The sequence below is a fragment of the Pantherophis guttatus genome, chromosome 8, assembly GCF_059756535.1.
Source record: "Pantherophis guttatus breed Tessera chromosome 8, ASM5975653v1, whole genome shotgun sequence".
Classification (NCBI taxonomy): domain Eukaryota; kingdom Metazoa; phylum Chordata; class Lepidosauria; order Squamata; family Colubridae; genus Pantherophis; species Pantherophis guttatus.
In genome coordinates, this window is record NC_142070.1 from 57,080,073 (window position 1) to 57,096,940 (window position 16,868).

At 46.3% G+C, this 16,868-nt stretch overlaps 1 protein-coding gene and 1 pseudogene across 1 annotated transcript in view; one reads left to right on the forward strand and one right to left on the reverse strand.

Annotated features, from left to right (window-relative positions):
• The window catches only part of LOC132711536 (uncharacterized), a 115,874-nt gene that overhangs the window by 69,798 nt on the left and 29,208 nt on the right, over positions 1-16,868 (forward strand). The window lies entirely within an intron of this gene.
• Positions 1,458-16,471, reverse strand: LOC148112660 (E3 SUMO-protein ligase KIAA1586-like; annotated as a pseudogene).

Genomic DNA, 16,868 nt, shown 5'->3' on the forward strand with positions numbered 1-16,868 from the left:
ACTTTCACTCTCTTAGCTTTCCTACTTTAAAAGTCCAAATCCTCTTTACTGAAAGTTAATTTTTTTTTTAAAAAAAGGAAAAGTTATAAAAGAGAGAAAAAAAATCAGAAGAAAAAAAAAGGCTTCACAATGGATCAATCACAATTCAGACAAAATTCTTTCTTTTCCTTTTTTAAACAAAACACAGTCCCAAAAATCAATGCCTTCCCTTCTCTTCTCATTCAGTCCAGCCTCGGTCTTAAAAAAAACACAATTAGTTTAAAAAGTTCCAATCAGCAAATAGTCTATTTCAAAATAAATTTGCCGCTTAACTTCCTTTAGATAATCATCCACTCACTCATCCCTTAAGGTGAACTTGTCAGTCAAAATAAAGCTCTCTCACCAGATCGGATAGCTGTCGTTCCTCTTTCTTCCTCCGAAGCTGCCCCAGCCTTGGCAGCCGCAATGGCTGCTTCCCCACTGCCAGAAAAAGGGCTTTCCTGGATCAATCAGGGACTTTGCGATGTCCCTGAGATTAACAGGAGGTGCCCTCCACTATCGCAGTCAAACCTAGACTGTGGGGTCCTAACTGGACCATCTGGCAGCAGGGCTATCGGTGGCGATTCTGGAGCCCCAAAATTGCACGTCCGTTTCACTGTGGCGTCAACTTCTGGTCTCCCAAGTCATGGGCTCCCTGAGCATTTTGAACGGATGGAAGTGGGAAGTTATGCATCCCCCTCTCAACCTCCTCAAATGAGATGGAGTTTAGTGCAACCTACATTCACCTTCCCTGATCTGCCAGGACCTGGCAGAGGAATTAGTGGGGTGCAGGAACCTCTCTACCTGGCCAGGAGCGAAACAAGCAGAGCAGCACAGCATGGCCATCCTGCAGCTGGGAGACATCAGACACAGCCAGCATGGGGAATGGGAAACCCCACTGCGGGTGTCCCTCACCAACCTGCCTTTGTGCTACCTCCTGCTGAATGTATATCCCCAGGCTGGGGATTCTATCCCAGCCCAGGGTAGGTCCAGTGCCAGTGGTATCCAGCATCGTCTGCTCCAATTTTCCATGGCCCCAATATGGCCCAACAATCCCAGCACCACAGGGGGGGCTAATCCAGCAGCCGGCTAGAGTCCCCCCCCCTGCAGCCCAGCAAGCAGCTCAGCAGCCGCCTCCCCTCCCCCAGCAGCTGGCTGGAGTCCAGCAACCAGCAGCAGCTCTGTCACAGATTCCAGCTCAGCTGCCCGTTGCTGGGCCCAATCAACCCGCAAGGCCAATGCCACCCCAGTTCAGAGCAACCTTTGATGGTATGCCTGCCAAACTGGCTTACTTCCTCAGCAGGGTCTGGGCTCATGTAGATCAGTATGGAGACCAATATGAGTCACACCGGGACTTGGTATTGGCGATTTCTGATGGGATGAATGAGGGGGACGCTTCTGAATGGATAGCCCAGCTGCACAATGAGGGCATTGCATAACTAAATGATGCCAATAGGTTTGTTGCGCTGCTCCAGGCCAGATTTGAAGACCCAGATCGAATAAATGAAAATGAAGTCACACTAAAGGTGACGAAGCAAAGGTAATCAACCCATAAAAGACTTTGTATGGGACTTTAGACAAGTTGCAGGGAAGCTGGGGCATTGGCTGGACCGCATACTCCTACACTATTTTAAAGAGGCCATTGATCAAGAAGTCAGAACAGCCTGTGGGATCCGGGGGGTGCCTGAGCGACTGCATGACTGGTATACCATGTCCATAGCTCTAGACAGAGAAATTCACCCCCACCAAAAAACCCCAGCAGAGAAGCCTCCTTGGAGAGCTTTAGCTAGACAGCCTCTTTCAAAGCCTGCTAGAGTCACACACACACACACCCAAACCGGTAGAGGCAATTAAATGCTATTGGTGTGGACAACCGGGACATTGAGCTTCTGAGTGCCCGGCCCCTGCCCAAGTTCCACAACAACATCCTGCCACAGCTGCTCAAGGCAAAAGGGCTCCAAAGAAGGCCCCAGACACCAGTCCATTCGCCAGACAAGCCGTAGAGGTTCCCCTCCCCACTGAAGAGAGTGAGGAACCTCCAGCCAAAGAAGCCTCTCCCACGAGGCTAGCAGAGAAGAAGACCCAATGGTGAGTTCACCCATCCCCCCCTTTTCAATTAAAGTGAAACTGGTGGTGCCAGAGACAGGGAACCAAGGAGAACTGCCAGCAATAATAGATACAGGCTGCACCAGTTGTTTAATGTTGAACAATTGGGGATCAGAACAACAGCATTAAAGCGCCCAATTAAATTTCACCAGGTGGATCGGACGTTAATTGGAGGGGTCCCCGCCACCCATATCACAGAACTGGTTAGATTAGAAATCGGAAGACATCATGAACTTATACGATTTATAGTAACCCCAAAGATGTCAGAATCTGTCATACTGGGCCTAGCTTGGCTGGACAAATGGGCCCCCACCATCAAAGTAGAGGAATCTCACCATTCCTCTACTCTGATATTAAGCACAGGAGCCCCCCAGGGTTGTGTGCTAAGCCCTTTATTTTACTCCCTGTACACACATGACTGCACCCCATTGTATAACACCAACACAATTATTAAATTTGCGGATGACACAATAGTTGTGGGGCTCATTAATAAGAACAATGAGTCTGCTTACAGAAAGGAAGTACATGGGCTGACATTGTGGTGCAAAGAAAATAATCTTACACTCAACACCAAAAAAAGTAAAGAACTTATAATTGACTTCAGGAGGAAGAGAGATGTACATTGTACATAAATGGTGAAGAAGTGGAGAGAGTTGGTAATTTTAAATTTCTGGGCATTTATATCTTGAAGGACCTCTCATGAACTATGAATGTTAACATGCTTGCAAAGAAGGCACAGAAGAGGCTGTACATCCTGAGAATGTCAGGAAGATAAATCTATCTCAGCATCTACTTCTGTCCTACTATTGCAGCACCACTGAGAGTGTCCTGACATACGGCATTGTTGCATGGTATGGGAGCAGCTCTGTAGCAGACAAAAAAGCTCTACAGAGAATCATTAAAACTGCCCAAAATATCACTGGGCTCCAGCTACCAGCCCTGGGCGACATCTTCAAATCTCACTATTTGAGGAAGTTGCATAACATTCTCAGAGACTCTTCCCATCTTGCTTACAATCTTTTTGGACTGTTGCCTTCTGGCAGAAGATACAGAACAATTAAAACTCGGACCACACGTTTTCTGAATAGTTTTTATCCCAGAGCTATAATTGCACTCAACAATGAACTAAAAGGCCACCATCAGTGAGCTGTTGGACAGCATTACTTGGTCTGTTGTGTGGATGTTTGGGTGGTTTAGGGCGGGGAATTGTGGTGGGTGGGAGTGTGTTTGGGGATTGTTATGTGTGTTGGACCTGGTCTTTGGGTGTTAAGTGAATTTCGTTGTATGGATATACTGTGTATACTCGTACAATGATAATAAAGTTATTATTAAATGGGAAAATGGATTCCAGAAAATCATAATGTTTGTCAGCCACTACCCCCTGCCCCTTCTCCCAAGGAATAGCCTACCCATAAGGGCCAGCTGTGAGAAACAGCAGCTGCTTGTTCAGACAAGCCTCCAGGCAAACCCCAGATTCCTAAGGTATATAGAGACTTAGCCGAAGCATTTAGTGAGGAGGAATGTAACCTCCTCCTCCTTAATCGGCCCACGGATTATACCATCGAATTAGAACTGGGAGCCAAGTTGCCAAAACCCAGGATGTACTCCATGATGCCTGCTGAAATGACCGAATTGAGGAAACTGAGGAGTGAGGGGATGGTTTTGGGGGTTTTGATTTACTGAGGGAAAACCTGGACCTCTCAGATTTGGGTTTTTCCAGATGTGCCAGTTTACCTATTCCAGTAAATAGAACTTTTAAAAATGCTTGCTTCAGAGTCTTTACTAGACATTGGGGTCTTTTCTGGAACGCTGACACCAAAGTCATTCCACACTCCTCTTCTCCTTAGTTCAATATATCTATTTAATTTTCTCTATCACCCCTAGATGGCACTACAGTTCACTTAAAATAGTCTTGAAAAAATAGTCCATTCACTTTTCTTTTTCCAATTATAAACTACCAGCTACAAAACTTAAATTTTCAAAATACAATTCATTAGCCCAAAAAAGCCTCTTTGCCCAATCTGCTTTCAATTCATTAAATTAATTTTTCAATTTTCTTCAATTAGTCTTTATTAATGGCTTCTGCTTTTTCGCCGCTATTCCGGAAGTGGGGGGGGATAGCTTTTTTTCCATTCCCTCCTCTCTTCTCTTTGCCATTTCTCTCAAGTAAATTTTTTTAAAAAGTTCAGGAGTAAAATATACAAAAGGAATCTTGTTTCCAAGACCTCAATTCTCACCCATATGATCACCTCACTTTTTTCTTCCTTCTCTTTTTGTGTGGCCGCACAAAAAGGCTTTTGACAGCTCCTAATGGCTGCTTTCCCTCACTGCTGAGTAGGAGGCTGATCACCAGCATTTCAGGGAATTTGTGATTTCCCTGTCCGTGCCAGCCTATGCCTATAGGACAGCTACGATCCCTTGGGATCCCCAAAAACGGCTGAGATATCGGCATTTCCCCAGAGCCCCGGAATTTCATGCCGTACCGCCGCAACGCTGGTCATGCCCCTTGTTGCTCAGATTTCCTAAGGTCCATTTGACTTCACGTTCTAGGATATCTGGCTCGAGGTCAGTGACCACCCCATCATGGTTATCAGGGATGTTAACCTCATTCTTGTATAGTTTTTGTGGTAATTTTGCCACCTCTTCTTAATCTCTTCTGCCTCTGTTAGGTCCCTGCCATTTTGGTCCTTTATCATGCCCATTGTTTCATGAAATGTTCCCTTCATATCTCCAATTTTCTTGAAGAGATCTCTCGTCCTCCCTATTCTATTGTTTTCTTCTATTTCTTTGCACTATTCATTTAAGAATGCATTCTTATCTCTTCTAGCTGTTCTCTGGAATTCTGCATTCAACTGGGTGTCTTTCTTTTTCTCCCTTGCCATTCACTTCCCTTCTTTCCTCAGCTATTTGCAAAGTTTCCTCAGACAACCATTTTGCTTTCTTGCATTTCTTTTTCTTTGGGATGGTTTTAGTTGGTACCTCTTGTACAATGTTGTGAACCTCCATCCATAGTTCTTCAGGCACTTTCTATCAGATCTAATTGCTTACATCTATTTGTCACCTCTACTGTATATTCATCAGGGATATGATTTAGTTCATACCTGAATGACCTAGTGCTTTTCCCTGCTTTCTTCAATTTAAGCCTAAATTTTGTTACAAGACGCTCATGATCTGAGCCACAATCAGCTCCTGGTCCTGTTTTTACTGATTGTATAGAGCTTCTCCCTCTTTGGCTGCAGAGCACATACTCAATCTGATTTCTGTGTTGATCGTCTGGTGATGTCCATGTGTAGAGTCATCTCTTGGGTTGTTGGAAAAGAGTGTTTGCTATTATCTTCTATCAGTCTGTGCCCTGCTTCATTTTGTACTCCAAGGCCAAACTTGCCTGTTATTCTGGTTATCTTTTGGCTTCCTACTTTAGCATTCCAATCCCCCATGATGATAAGGACATCATTTTTTGGTGTTAATTTTATAAGGTGCTGTATGGCTTCATAGAACTGGTCAATTTCATCCTCTTCAGTACCGATGGTTGGGTCATAGACTTAGATTACTGTGATATTGAATGGTTTGCCTTGGATTTGAACTGAGATCATTCTGTCATTTTGGGGATTGTATCCCACTATTGCTTTTCCTACTCTTTTATTGATTATGATTTCTTCTGAGGGATTCTTGCCCGCAGTAGTATATCTGATGGTCATCTGAATTAAATTCACCCATTCCTATCCCTTTTAATTTGCTGATTCTTAAGCTGTTGATGTCTTGTCATCTCTTGTTTGACCATGTCCAGCTTACCTTGATTCACGGGTCTTACATTCCAGGTTCCTATGGAGAAAAAAATCTTTACAGCATCAGACTTTCGTTTCACCACCAGATGCATCCATAGCTGAGCATCCTTTTGGCTTTGGCCCAGTTGCTTCACTCTTTCTGGCGCTACTAGTACTAGCCCTCTGCTGTTCTCCTGTAGCATATTGGACACCTTCTGACTTGAGGGGCTCATCTTCCAGTGTCATATCTTTTTTCCTTTTGGTACTGCCCATGGGGTTTTCATGGTAAAGATACTGGAATGGGTTGCCATTTCCTTCTCCAGTGGATCACATTTTGTCAGAACTCTCTGCTATGACCTGTCGGTCTTGGGTGGCCATGCACAGCATAGCTCATAGCTTCTTTGAGTACGCAAGCCCCTTCGCCACAACAACGCAGTAATCCATGAAGGGATTTTTTCTAGATAGTTTTTAGTAAACCCAACATTATTTAAAACTTTCCATAACTGAAGAATATATTGTCTCTGCATCTTGTTTTTTCAATTCACCAAGCTGAACAAAAATTGTTGGTGAGTTAACTGAATCCTCAACTTTTAAGAAAAGTATCACAACTGGTATGCATGGTAGCGCATGATTATTGGCTTCATCAACAATCAAAATATTTTCAGATTATTTTCAATAATTTTTGTAAACAATTTGGTTTTAATTCTTTTGCAATGAAATCAACTATTTTCACTGAAATTGACCATGAATGCAATCCTATTCCCATATCTAGTCCATTTTTAATATGCAATTCTATTGCATCTTCTATGTCTGAAAATGGTTTACATCTTTGTGCCACGCTGTAAACTGTATTGAATATTCCACAAGTGGTACCTAAATATTTTTCAGACATTTTATCTATTCCTTTTTTTATAGCATCCTGCTCCCCTTATTTTAAGTTTTCTGTGCAAATGGTAAGAGCTCTTGATGAAAAATGTCCTTTCATTTTTTTTCCTTAGAGACGCTTGTTGTACTTCTTTATTTTTCCCCTCCTGCCTCAATCTGGAAATGTATCCATTCTTTGGACACATGAACACCTTTCTCTTTTGTGAAGTCATGTTTTGCACAGTACTTGCAACCTAACTTTTTGTTGGAAATTACCAGTCCCTCATATTTCTCTTTAAAGTTGTTATACTGTTGAAATGTCCAGCAGTCAGGAAGATTACTTTCAATTTTGGAGTCACCAATAATTGAATTGCTGCTTTCTCCAAGTTCAAGTGGTGGTGCTTGTAGTGGTGCTTGTGATGGTTTTGGATCATCCAAGGCCAATTCTGTTGTATCTGATTCCAATCTTGTTTTCTTGCTGAAAAAAGTGGTCAAACTCTGTCGCCTTTTCATCCTGTTAAAGGCTACTATTGCAAAAGAAATAAAACAATATTGTGCTTTGGACTCGATTGTGGTTGTAAGTCTGAGGACTACAGGTAATGGAAGGGATCTCCGTTTTCACCCAACAATGTACAGTCTTTTCATCCATTGCTGTGAACAATTTGTAATGTACAGATACAAATTGTCTGAAATGGTATATGGTTTCCTGCCTGAGCAGGAGGTTAAACTAAAACACCTCCATGGTACCACCTCCATGGTACCTTCTGGATCTAGTACTGGGATCATTCCTCCCTTTCCTTATTTTACCAGATTAACAGGTCCATTTTGTAGGTCATGTAGTCCAACCCCTGCCCCACCTAAGTAGGAGACCCTACACCATTTCTGACAGAGGGCAATCCAGTCTCTTCTGAAAGCCTCCAGTGATGAAGCTCTCACAACTTCTGAAGGCAACTTCTGTTCCATCTGCTCTTGCTGTCAGAGCATGGGTGGACGATGGGTGGTGGTGGTATTGCACAGTCCCTGGACAGAACAACTTGCCAAAAATTAAGTGAATATTGCCAGAATGGTGCTCCTAATAAATGACTGTATTTCTTTTGAAGTTTGGCTCGTGGCTCATGAATTAATTAGGGCATCTTTTGGAAACTTCACAGCTAGAGCTGCTTTTAAAGCCCAAGCTAACAATAGAAGGACAGAACCAAACCCATTTAAAATAGGGTGATAAGGTTTACCTGTCCACAAAATTCCTACAATCCTTACAACCCTCAAAGAAATTGGGGCCCAAATTCATAGGTCCTTTCCCAATCACTAGAATCATCAACCCAGTCATGGTAGAATTACTACTCCACAAGACACTTAGAGAGGTCCACCCAGTTTTTCACTGCAGCCTATTGAAACCTGAAATTTCATCCCCTTTAAGGCCCCAAGAAAACGCTCCTCTGACTCCTATTATGGTGGAAGGGGAACAATACTTTGAAATCAAAGAGATCCTTGATTCTTGCACCCACCAGGGTTCAACTCAATACCTAGTCTCCTGGAGACATTTACCTCCCTCACAAAATGAGTGGGTAGCTAAGAAACATGTTAGGGCCCCTGCATTGCTGAAAAAGTTTCACTCGGAGTATCCTAACAAACCAAGCTAACTCTCTATGATGTCCATCTTTCTCTTCTCTCTTACAGGTAATCCCCTCATTTTTTTGAAGGGGGGCAGCATGTCAGATCCCTATCATGATACTGCCATTCAAGTGGGGAGGGGACCTCAGATCCTTTTACTCCCCTCATTTGTGATCTTATTTTGGAGGGGGGTGCGGACCTGGCAGGTATTATGGAGACCTGGTTGGGCCAGGAGGGGGGGGTCCCCCTCATTGAAATGTTCCCACCAGGTTTCCATGCATTTCATTAGCCAAGGGCTCAGGGGAGGGGTGGGGGAGTGGCGGTGATTATTAGGGAAAGTCTTTGTCCAAGGGAGACCACTATTCCTCAGATAGCTGGATGTGAGTCCCTTTTTGTGAAGTGGGGTGCAGATGAGTTTGCTTACTACGTACCTGGCACCCTGCCATGTGGCGGCGACCTTGCCCGAGCTGCTTGATGTTATTGCCGGAGTGGCGGTTGATACCCCCAGACTTATTGTCATGGGGGATTTCAACCTACCATCCATGGGTGAGGCATCAGAGGTGGCTCGGGAGTTCATGGCTTCCATGGCAGCCATGGACCTGACCCAGTTAGTTCAAGGCCCCACTCACATAGGGGGACACACTTTGGACTTGATTTTCGTCTCTGGTCAGTGGTTGAATGATCTTGGTAGAGGGACCTAGACATTAAACCCTTGTCATGGACAGATCATTTGCTCCTTCACTTGGACTTTCCAGCCACTTCCCCCCACCGCAGGGAGACGGAACCAACCAGATGGTTCTGTCCCAGGCGCCTGATGGATCTCGAAAGGTTCCTGATGGAGCTTGGGCCGTTTCCTGAGACCCTGGCACATGACTCAACCGAAGACCTGGTGACCACCTGGGAGAGTGTGGCCGCCAGAGCTTTGGACCGCGTCGTGCCTTTGCGGCCTCTGACCTGATGCCGATCTCAATTGGCTCCTTGGTTCTCCGAGGATCTGAGAGAGATGAAGTGTCAGAAAAGATGCCTAGAGAGCATCTGGAGGACTAGTCAATCCGATTCTGACTGGACACTGATGAGGTCTTATATCAAGACCTACCTAATGGTGATAAAAGCGGCGAAATCTAACCATTTTTCCGCTCTTATCGCATCTGCAGAGAACCGCCCAGTTGCTCTGTTTAGGGTGACCCACTCCCTTCTTCGGGGGGGAGTGCGGGAAGACCCCTTACAGGATCGAGCTGAGGATTTTGTGCAATTCCTGCATGATAAAGTCGCTCGGATTCGGGAAGGCTTGGACTCCGACTGGATGAGTCCAGGGGAGGAGATGAGGGTAGGTCTTGAGAATGTTATCTGGGAGGAGTTTGATCCTGTGGCTCCCGAGGATGTGGACAGGGTTCTGGGTAAGATTAGTGCTGCCACATGTTTATTGGACCCGTGTCCCTCCTGGTTGGTACTGGCCTGCTCAGTCCTCCTGCCCCTTCTGTTCAACATTTATGTGAAGCTGCTGGGTGAGATCATCCGTGGTTTTGGGGTGAGAGTCCACCAGTACGCTGATGACACTCAGCTGTACATCTCCACCCCAGACCACCCCAACAATGCATTTGATGTGATGTCTTGCTGCCTGGAGGCCGTGCGGGTCTGGATGGGGAGAAATAGGCTCAGACTCAACCCATTCAAGACCGAGTGGCTGTGGCTTCCGGCGTCCCGATATAGTCAGCTCGTGCCATCGCTGACTATTGGGGGTGAATCTCTACCCCCCACAGAGAGGGCTCGCAATCTGGGTGTCCTCCTGGACACACGGCTGTCTTTAGAAGAGCATATGACGGCTGTGGCCAGGGGGGCTTTTTATCAGGTTCACCTGATTCGCTAGTTGCAGCCCTTTTTGGACCGGGATGCCTTGCGCACGGTCACTCACGCCCTTGTCACCTCCCGGCTGGACTATTGTAATGCTCTCTACATGGGGCTCCCCTTGAAGAGCACTCAGAGGTTCCAACTGGTCCAGAATGCGGCTGCACGGGTGGTTATGGGCGCAACTCGTTGTGCCCACGTGACACCCCTCCTGCGCGAGCTGCACTGGCTCCCAGTGGTCTTCCGGGTGCGATTCAAGGTACTGGTCACCACCTTTAAAGCACTCCATGGCATAGGACCTGGGTACCTTCGAGACCGACTTCTGCCACCAATAGCCTCCCACCGGCCAGTTCGCTCCCACAGAGGGGGTCTCCTCAGGATGCCATTGGCCAAGTTAGGTCAGCTGGTGACACCCAGGGGGAGGGCCTTCTCTGTGGGAGCCCCTGCCCTGTGGAATGAACTGCCCCCAGAAATGCATAAGATCTCCGACCTCCGTGTATTCCGCTGTGCCCTCAAGACCCTGTTGAGGGCTATCAATGTAATGATTTTAAATTGGGTGTTTTAAATTTGGGGTTTTAATTCTGAGCTGAAATTATTTAATAATTTTAATTATTTTTAAATTGATGTTTGTCTTTGTGCTTGTAATAGGCTGTATACCACCCTGAGTCCTTCGGGAGAAGGGCGGTATAGAAATAAAATTATTATTATTATTATTATTATTATTATTATTATTATTATTATTATTATTACTACTACTACTACTACTACTACTACTACTACTACTACTACTCACTTATTGCTCTCATCCTGTTTTTCTATGTATCCTGTAATTCCCTAGTTTATAACTTTTACCCTGTCACCTATTCTGCCTAGTGCTTTGATTTACCTTGGGGCAGGGGTGAAATCCAAATTTTTTGTACTATCGGTTCTGTGGGCATGGCTTGGTGGACATGGTGTGGTTTGGTGGGTGTGGCAGGGGAAGGATACCACAAAATCTCCATTCCCACCCCATTCCAGGGGAAGGATACTGCCCCGAGGTTTGGATCTGGCCTGGCATTTTTGGCCAGCGTTTTGATTAAGATCTGAGCCCGATTCCCTGCATCTATGGAGATGGGGCCCTGATCCCACATTGAACATCTAAGGACTTTGGCTGGAAGATCAGTATGTTTGGACTTAAGATGACCAAGTGATCACGGACCTTCCCTTTCCACCATGGTTTGGCCTAACTCCTGGGGCGATGACTCCCACCGCCGTGAGAAGGTGGTGGAACCAGCCATGTTGGGGTGAGAGAGCAGCAATTGACCAAGAGTCTCACCCAGGTGACCACCCAACGAACAATCTGGACTTCACTGCGGTGAGAGAGCGGCGATGTTTGCTCATTTATGTCCCCCTAGGTGCCATGAGAGGACACCCAGGAGTGGGGGCTCCCGACAGTTGGGGTAGCTTCGGCCTGGTTCATCTGTTTCCCGCTTCACCATTGTCGTGCCCATACCCAAGGCTGATGATGGCTGTACAGACTACACAAGAGCGGACTTATATGCTTTGACGAATGCCCCCCATTCCTGGAAGTGGCCTATCGGCCTAGCCAAAGAGTACCTTAATGACGGATCTTGGGATCCTGAGAGGTGTCATGAGGGTGTTAAGGTTTTTAAAAGTTCTTTGTACTCTTTTTTTTTATTGAAAAAGTTTTCAAATACAAATTTCCCCCCCTTTTTTTCCCCTCTCCCTCCCCCTCCCTAACCCCCCCTCCCCACCCATCCCCCCCTGTGACTTCTTCATAACAAAAAAAAAACCTAATTCATAACAGATTACTTACTCCCTCCTCTAGATATTGACCTTTACTTACTAAAAATATTATTAATATTATAACATCCCCCTTTATCCATACATTTCAGAAAAGAGAAAAGAAAGGAAAAAAAAAGACATTATACTATGACATTATAAAATAACTTCTCCACTTTAAAACTATACGATAAGTCCTACTTTAACATTTAATCTTCTATATATATTACTATAACATTTCAAAGCGGCCTTCCCCATAAAATCTAGTTTAACATTTATTCCACTCTATCCATTTCCTCCACTCCCCTAAATATATCACTTAAAAATCCCTTTTCTTAGACTAATCAATCTACTAACTAGCTTATTCACCCACTATCATGCAAAATTACCATACACAACATTTCTTAATATCTTTGATTCACTGCCCACACTACTTAAAAATATATGTCTATATTTTCCATTATATCTAAATAAAAAAAAAGAAAAGACAATGACTTTAAATTTATAATCCATATAGTATCTTCTTTGAGGTCTTTCCACTGGATTGGTAGAACCAACATCCATAATCGGGTAACATAGCTTGCTGGTGCAACAGTTTATTCAGGATCTTCAATCATATCTGCCCCCATCAGTAGTAAATATCTTCTTATATGTATAAAAGTAAAAACAACCACCCGAGTGACATTATAATTATATTCCATATAGTAATAATTGTGGGTTTCATCAGGATTATTAATTCCCATCATCGTAGTGGGTAACAACCCGATCTTCTGCATGCCCCAGCATAATTCTCTTGCCTTGTGATTCAAGATAATATAATATGTTTATCAACACAAAAAGAAATTCCAAAATGGATAATTCAAATCCATCAGTTTAAGGCTCGTTTCACGTCCCCAGATTACAGCCATGCAGAGATCTGCCACAATCCTCAGGATGATATTAACCAATACGTCGCCTCTTCTGTGTTTACACATAATCATTCATATTTTAAAGTCACTGGCTTCACTGTTGCCTGATTTAGAAATTTCTATTTTTATGCCACCTATTTCTTTTTTTCTTTTCTTTTTGTGGGTTTGGTTTCCATCCTGGTTTCTACACCAGCCGAGGTCCCAGGGGAGGGGTGGGGGGGGGTGGCAGTTGTTATTAGGGAGGCCCATGGTCCATGGGAGGTCACTGCTCCTCAGATAGATGGATGTGAGTCCCTCCTCATGAGATCAGTCAGTTGGCCCTGTTGATTACATACCTATCTCCCAGCTGCTTATCAACGGCCCTGCCTGGGCTGCTAGATGCCATATCGGGGCTGGTGGTTGAGTTTCCCAGACTTATTGTGCTGGGGGACTTTAACCTACCCTCCCTGGGGGTGGCGTCAGGAGCGGCCCGGGAGTTCATGACTTCCATGGCAGCCATGGACCTGACCCAGATAATACAGGCCCTGACTCATCAGGGGGGACACACACCCGATCTAGTTTTTATCTCGGAGCAGTGGCGAAGTGAGTTTGGTGGGGGTGAGCCAGCTATTCAACCCCTGTCATGGACCGATCACTATCTCCTTAGGCTGGGCTTCCATTATGCCGCCCCCGCCACTGGGAGGCAGAACTGACCACCTGGTTCCACCCCAGGTGCCTGATGGACCCTGAGCGGTTCCAAACGGAGCTTGGGATTATACCTGTCTCTTTTTCCCATGCCCTGGTCGAGACTCTGGTGGATGCCTGGGAAAAGGCGGCTGCTGGGGCTCTCGACCGGGTTGTGTCCTTGCGGCCTCTGACCCAACAAAGATCCCGGTTGGCCCCTTGGTTTACTGAAGAGCTCTAGGAGATGAAGCGTCAGAGGAGAGGCCTGGAGAGCTGTTGGAGATCCAGCCGTTCCGAGTCTGATCGAGAACAGTTGAGATCTTTCACTTGATCTTATCTGGTGGTGATGGAGGCGGCAAAGCATGTTTACTTCTCCGCCCTCATCCCATCTGCAGATAATCGCCCGGCTGCCCTATTTAGGGTGTCCCACTCCCTTTTGAATCAGAGAGCAGGAGATGACCCTATGCAGGGGCAGGCTGAGGAGTATAGTCATCATCTGCGGGACAAGATCGCTCAGATTCGGGATGGGCTGGACTCCAGCTGGGCAGGGTCAGTCGGGGAGGTGACGGCAGGATTTGTGATTTGGGATGAGTTTGATCCTGTTACTCCCGAGGAAGTGGACAGGATCATGGGGAAGCTGAGTACCTCCACATGTTTGTTGGACCCATGTCCCTCCTGGCTCATTTATTCGGCCCGGGAGGTTACACGTGGCTGGATCCAGGCAGTTATTACAGCTTCCTTGGCATTTCTAAATGTAAATACTTTTCCAGGGTGAAAGTTGTTTTAACTGCTGTCAGCAGTTTAAGGGAGTGATTAGTTGAAAGAGTTGCCATGTCCATTTGCCCATGTATATCTTTAATCCGTTGTTTAACTTGCTTCAGTGTGTCACACAACGGGAACCCTACGCCATATCGGTTCAATATTTCTGACAGCCAGGTTAGCCAGGAATACCTTTGAGGAATACCGTGGAGGACACGGCGCATATAATATTCCAATGTAGGCTGTATGAGGAAGTAAGAAAACAATATCTGTCCCCAATTATAAATAAATTTCCCCACTGGAATATAAGGCATAAATTAGCATTTCTGTTGAAGGCTGATTCTCCTCCCATGGTAAGGGCTATCACTCGCTATCTTAAAAGGATGACAGCAATACGAGCCAGTTATATCGAAAAGAATTTCATTGATTGTAAGAAAGATGAGCTGAGTTATAGAGGAGCTATCTTATTTGGGTTATCTAGTCTTGGCAACTTAGCTATTGAAATCTGATATTGTAAAATTTTAATGTCATATATCATATATTTTTAGATCGTTATTTCTGTAACTGTTTTGCCTTTTTCCCTTTTTCTTTTCTGTTTTGTTTGAAAAGGCCTTCGGGCTATTCAATAAATGAATACATACAGCTTCCTTGGGTGAGGGGAGTTTCCCAGCCGCCTTGAAGAAGGCGGTGGTGAGACCCCTCCTCAAGAAACCTGCCTTGGATCCAGCTTTTTTGAATAACTTTTGTCCTGTCTCCAACCTTCGCTTTATTGCGAAGGTTGTTGCGAGTGTGGTGGCACATCAGCTCCCATTGGCCCTGGATGAAACAATATATCTGGACCCGTACCAGTCGGGTTTCAGGCCCAGGTACAGCACGGAGACGGCATTGCTCACACTGGTGGATGATCTCTGGAGGGCTCAGGACAGGGGACATTCCTCTGTCCTGGTCCTATTAGATCTCTCGGCGGCTTTTGATACCATCGACCATGATCAATTTCCTGTGCTTAAAATGGCTGCCGCGGTTTTCTGAGCTCTGCTGGGGATGGGGCTTCTTGGTGAGATGTGGAGGCTTTAGGGGGGACCCTGACTATGTCCCCCATTATGGACTGGTAAGGGGAACATTTGGGGCTCGGCAGGTCCACTTTTTACCTACCTAGGTCCCCAGGGGATGCCAGGCGAGCTGGAGCTGCCTCCCCATGATCCAGACGGCGGTTCTTTGCTGTGGTCTTCACCCAAGTCAGCTGGGCGGCGCTGCAGCGTGGTGGCAGTGGGGCACGGTGGGGTAGAGCCCCCCCCCATGGACTCTGATTCTATCGGAGTCTAGCGATGGCCAGAAGACCGTTCGGCGACAGCCTCCCTGGAATCAGCTGGCACCCGCCGAAGGTGAAGGAGTTGTTGGCGGTGTGCATAGAGGGCTTGTTGGCGGCATGGAGGGCTGGTTGGCGGCGGAGCACCCTGTCCCAGATGCGGCTTGGTGGAGGAGAGGCCGAGCCGAGGGAGACGAGGAAGGCTGCGTACCGAGATCAGGCTCCATCTGCCTGCAGCTGGGGGGGGTTCTTCTCCACCCCTTCCCCCCCCTCGCCATGGAACCGCAGCATTTTTGGGGCCGGTGGAGGCACAAATCTGGAATCACAGGCTCCCCTGTGGAGGGAAGGTGTCTTGGAGGCCTGTCTGCACCGCCCAAATGAGTTGGGTTGAGCAGGTGGTCGCAGGCGGTTGAAGGCCTCACCTGGATGTTCCATTCTACTGCTTTGACCCCCGGATTGCTTCTGTTGCAACCACTTGGACTGGTGATGGCATCTAGAGCCCTTGCCCCCCCTTCTTTCCAGCCCTATAATGGTCGGTTCTCTGGGTGTGGTTGCCTGCCACCGTGAGAGGGCGGCTGTGGACCTATTGTGTGACCAAGTCGTGTTATGGTGGGAGAGCATCAACGACCTGTGGATCCCACCCAGATGATTGTCCATCTGGCCTAGGAATCTCGCTGCGGTGAGAGGGCACTGAGGATTACCATCGTCTGTTTTTTCCTATTGCCGTGAGAGGGCATTTGGAAATGCAGACTTTATTGCCTATTGCTAGGATGGATTTTTGGATTGTAGATCTTGAACTACTGACCTGAGATCTTGATAGCCTCCGCTACCATGGACATGCCCATCTCTATGTTTGAGCATGACTATACGAACTTATACAACCGCGGACTTGGTCGCCTTGAGAAACTCCCCCCATTCTTGGGTGTGGCCAGTGGGCCTTGCAAAAACTTACCTTAAGGATGGGTCTTGGAACCCCGAGAGGTGGCACAAGGATTTTAAGGGTTTTAAGGATTTTAAGGGATATAGATTGAGAGGTTTTTTAACAAAATTTTTAACGAAAATTTTAAGGGGACCCGGGCGGGCGACTAGGGTGGGTTTAGGGGGTAACCCACAGGGGTCAGGGGGAACTGGGGGGGCTAGTTCCTATATTGGGGAGGGCGTTGCCATCAATATCATGGGTGGGAGGGGCAGATATGGCGGGAGCAGGGGGCCATATCGTGTTAGGGGAGGATGCACTCGCTA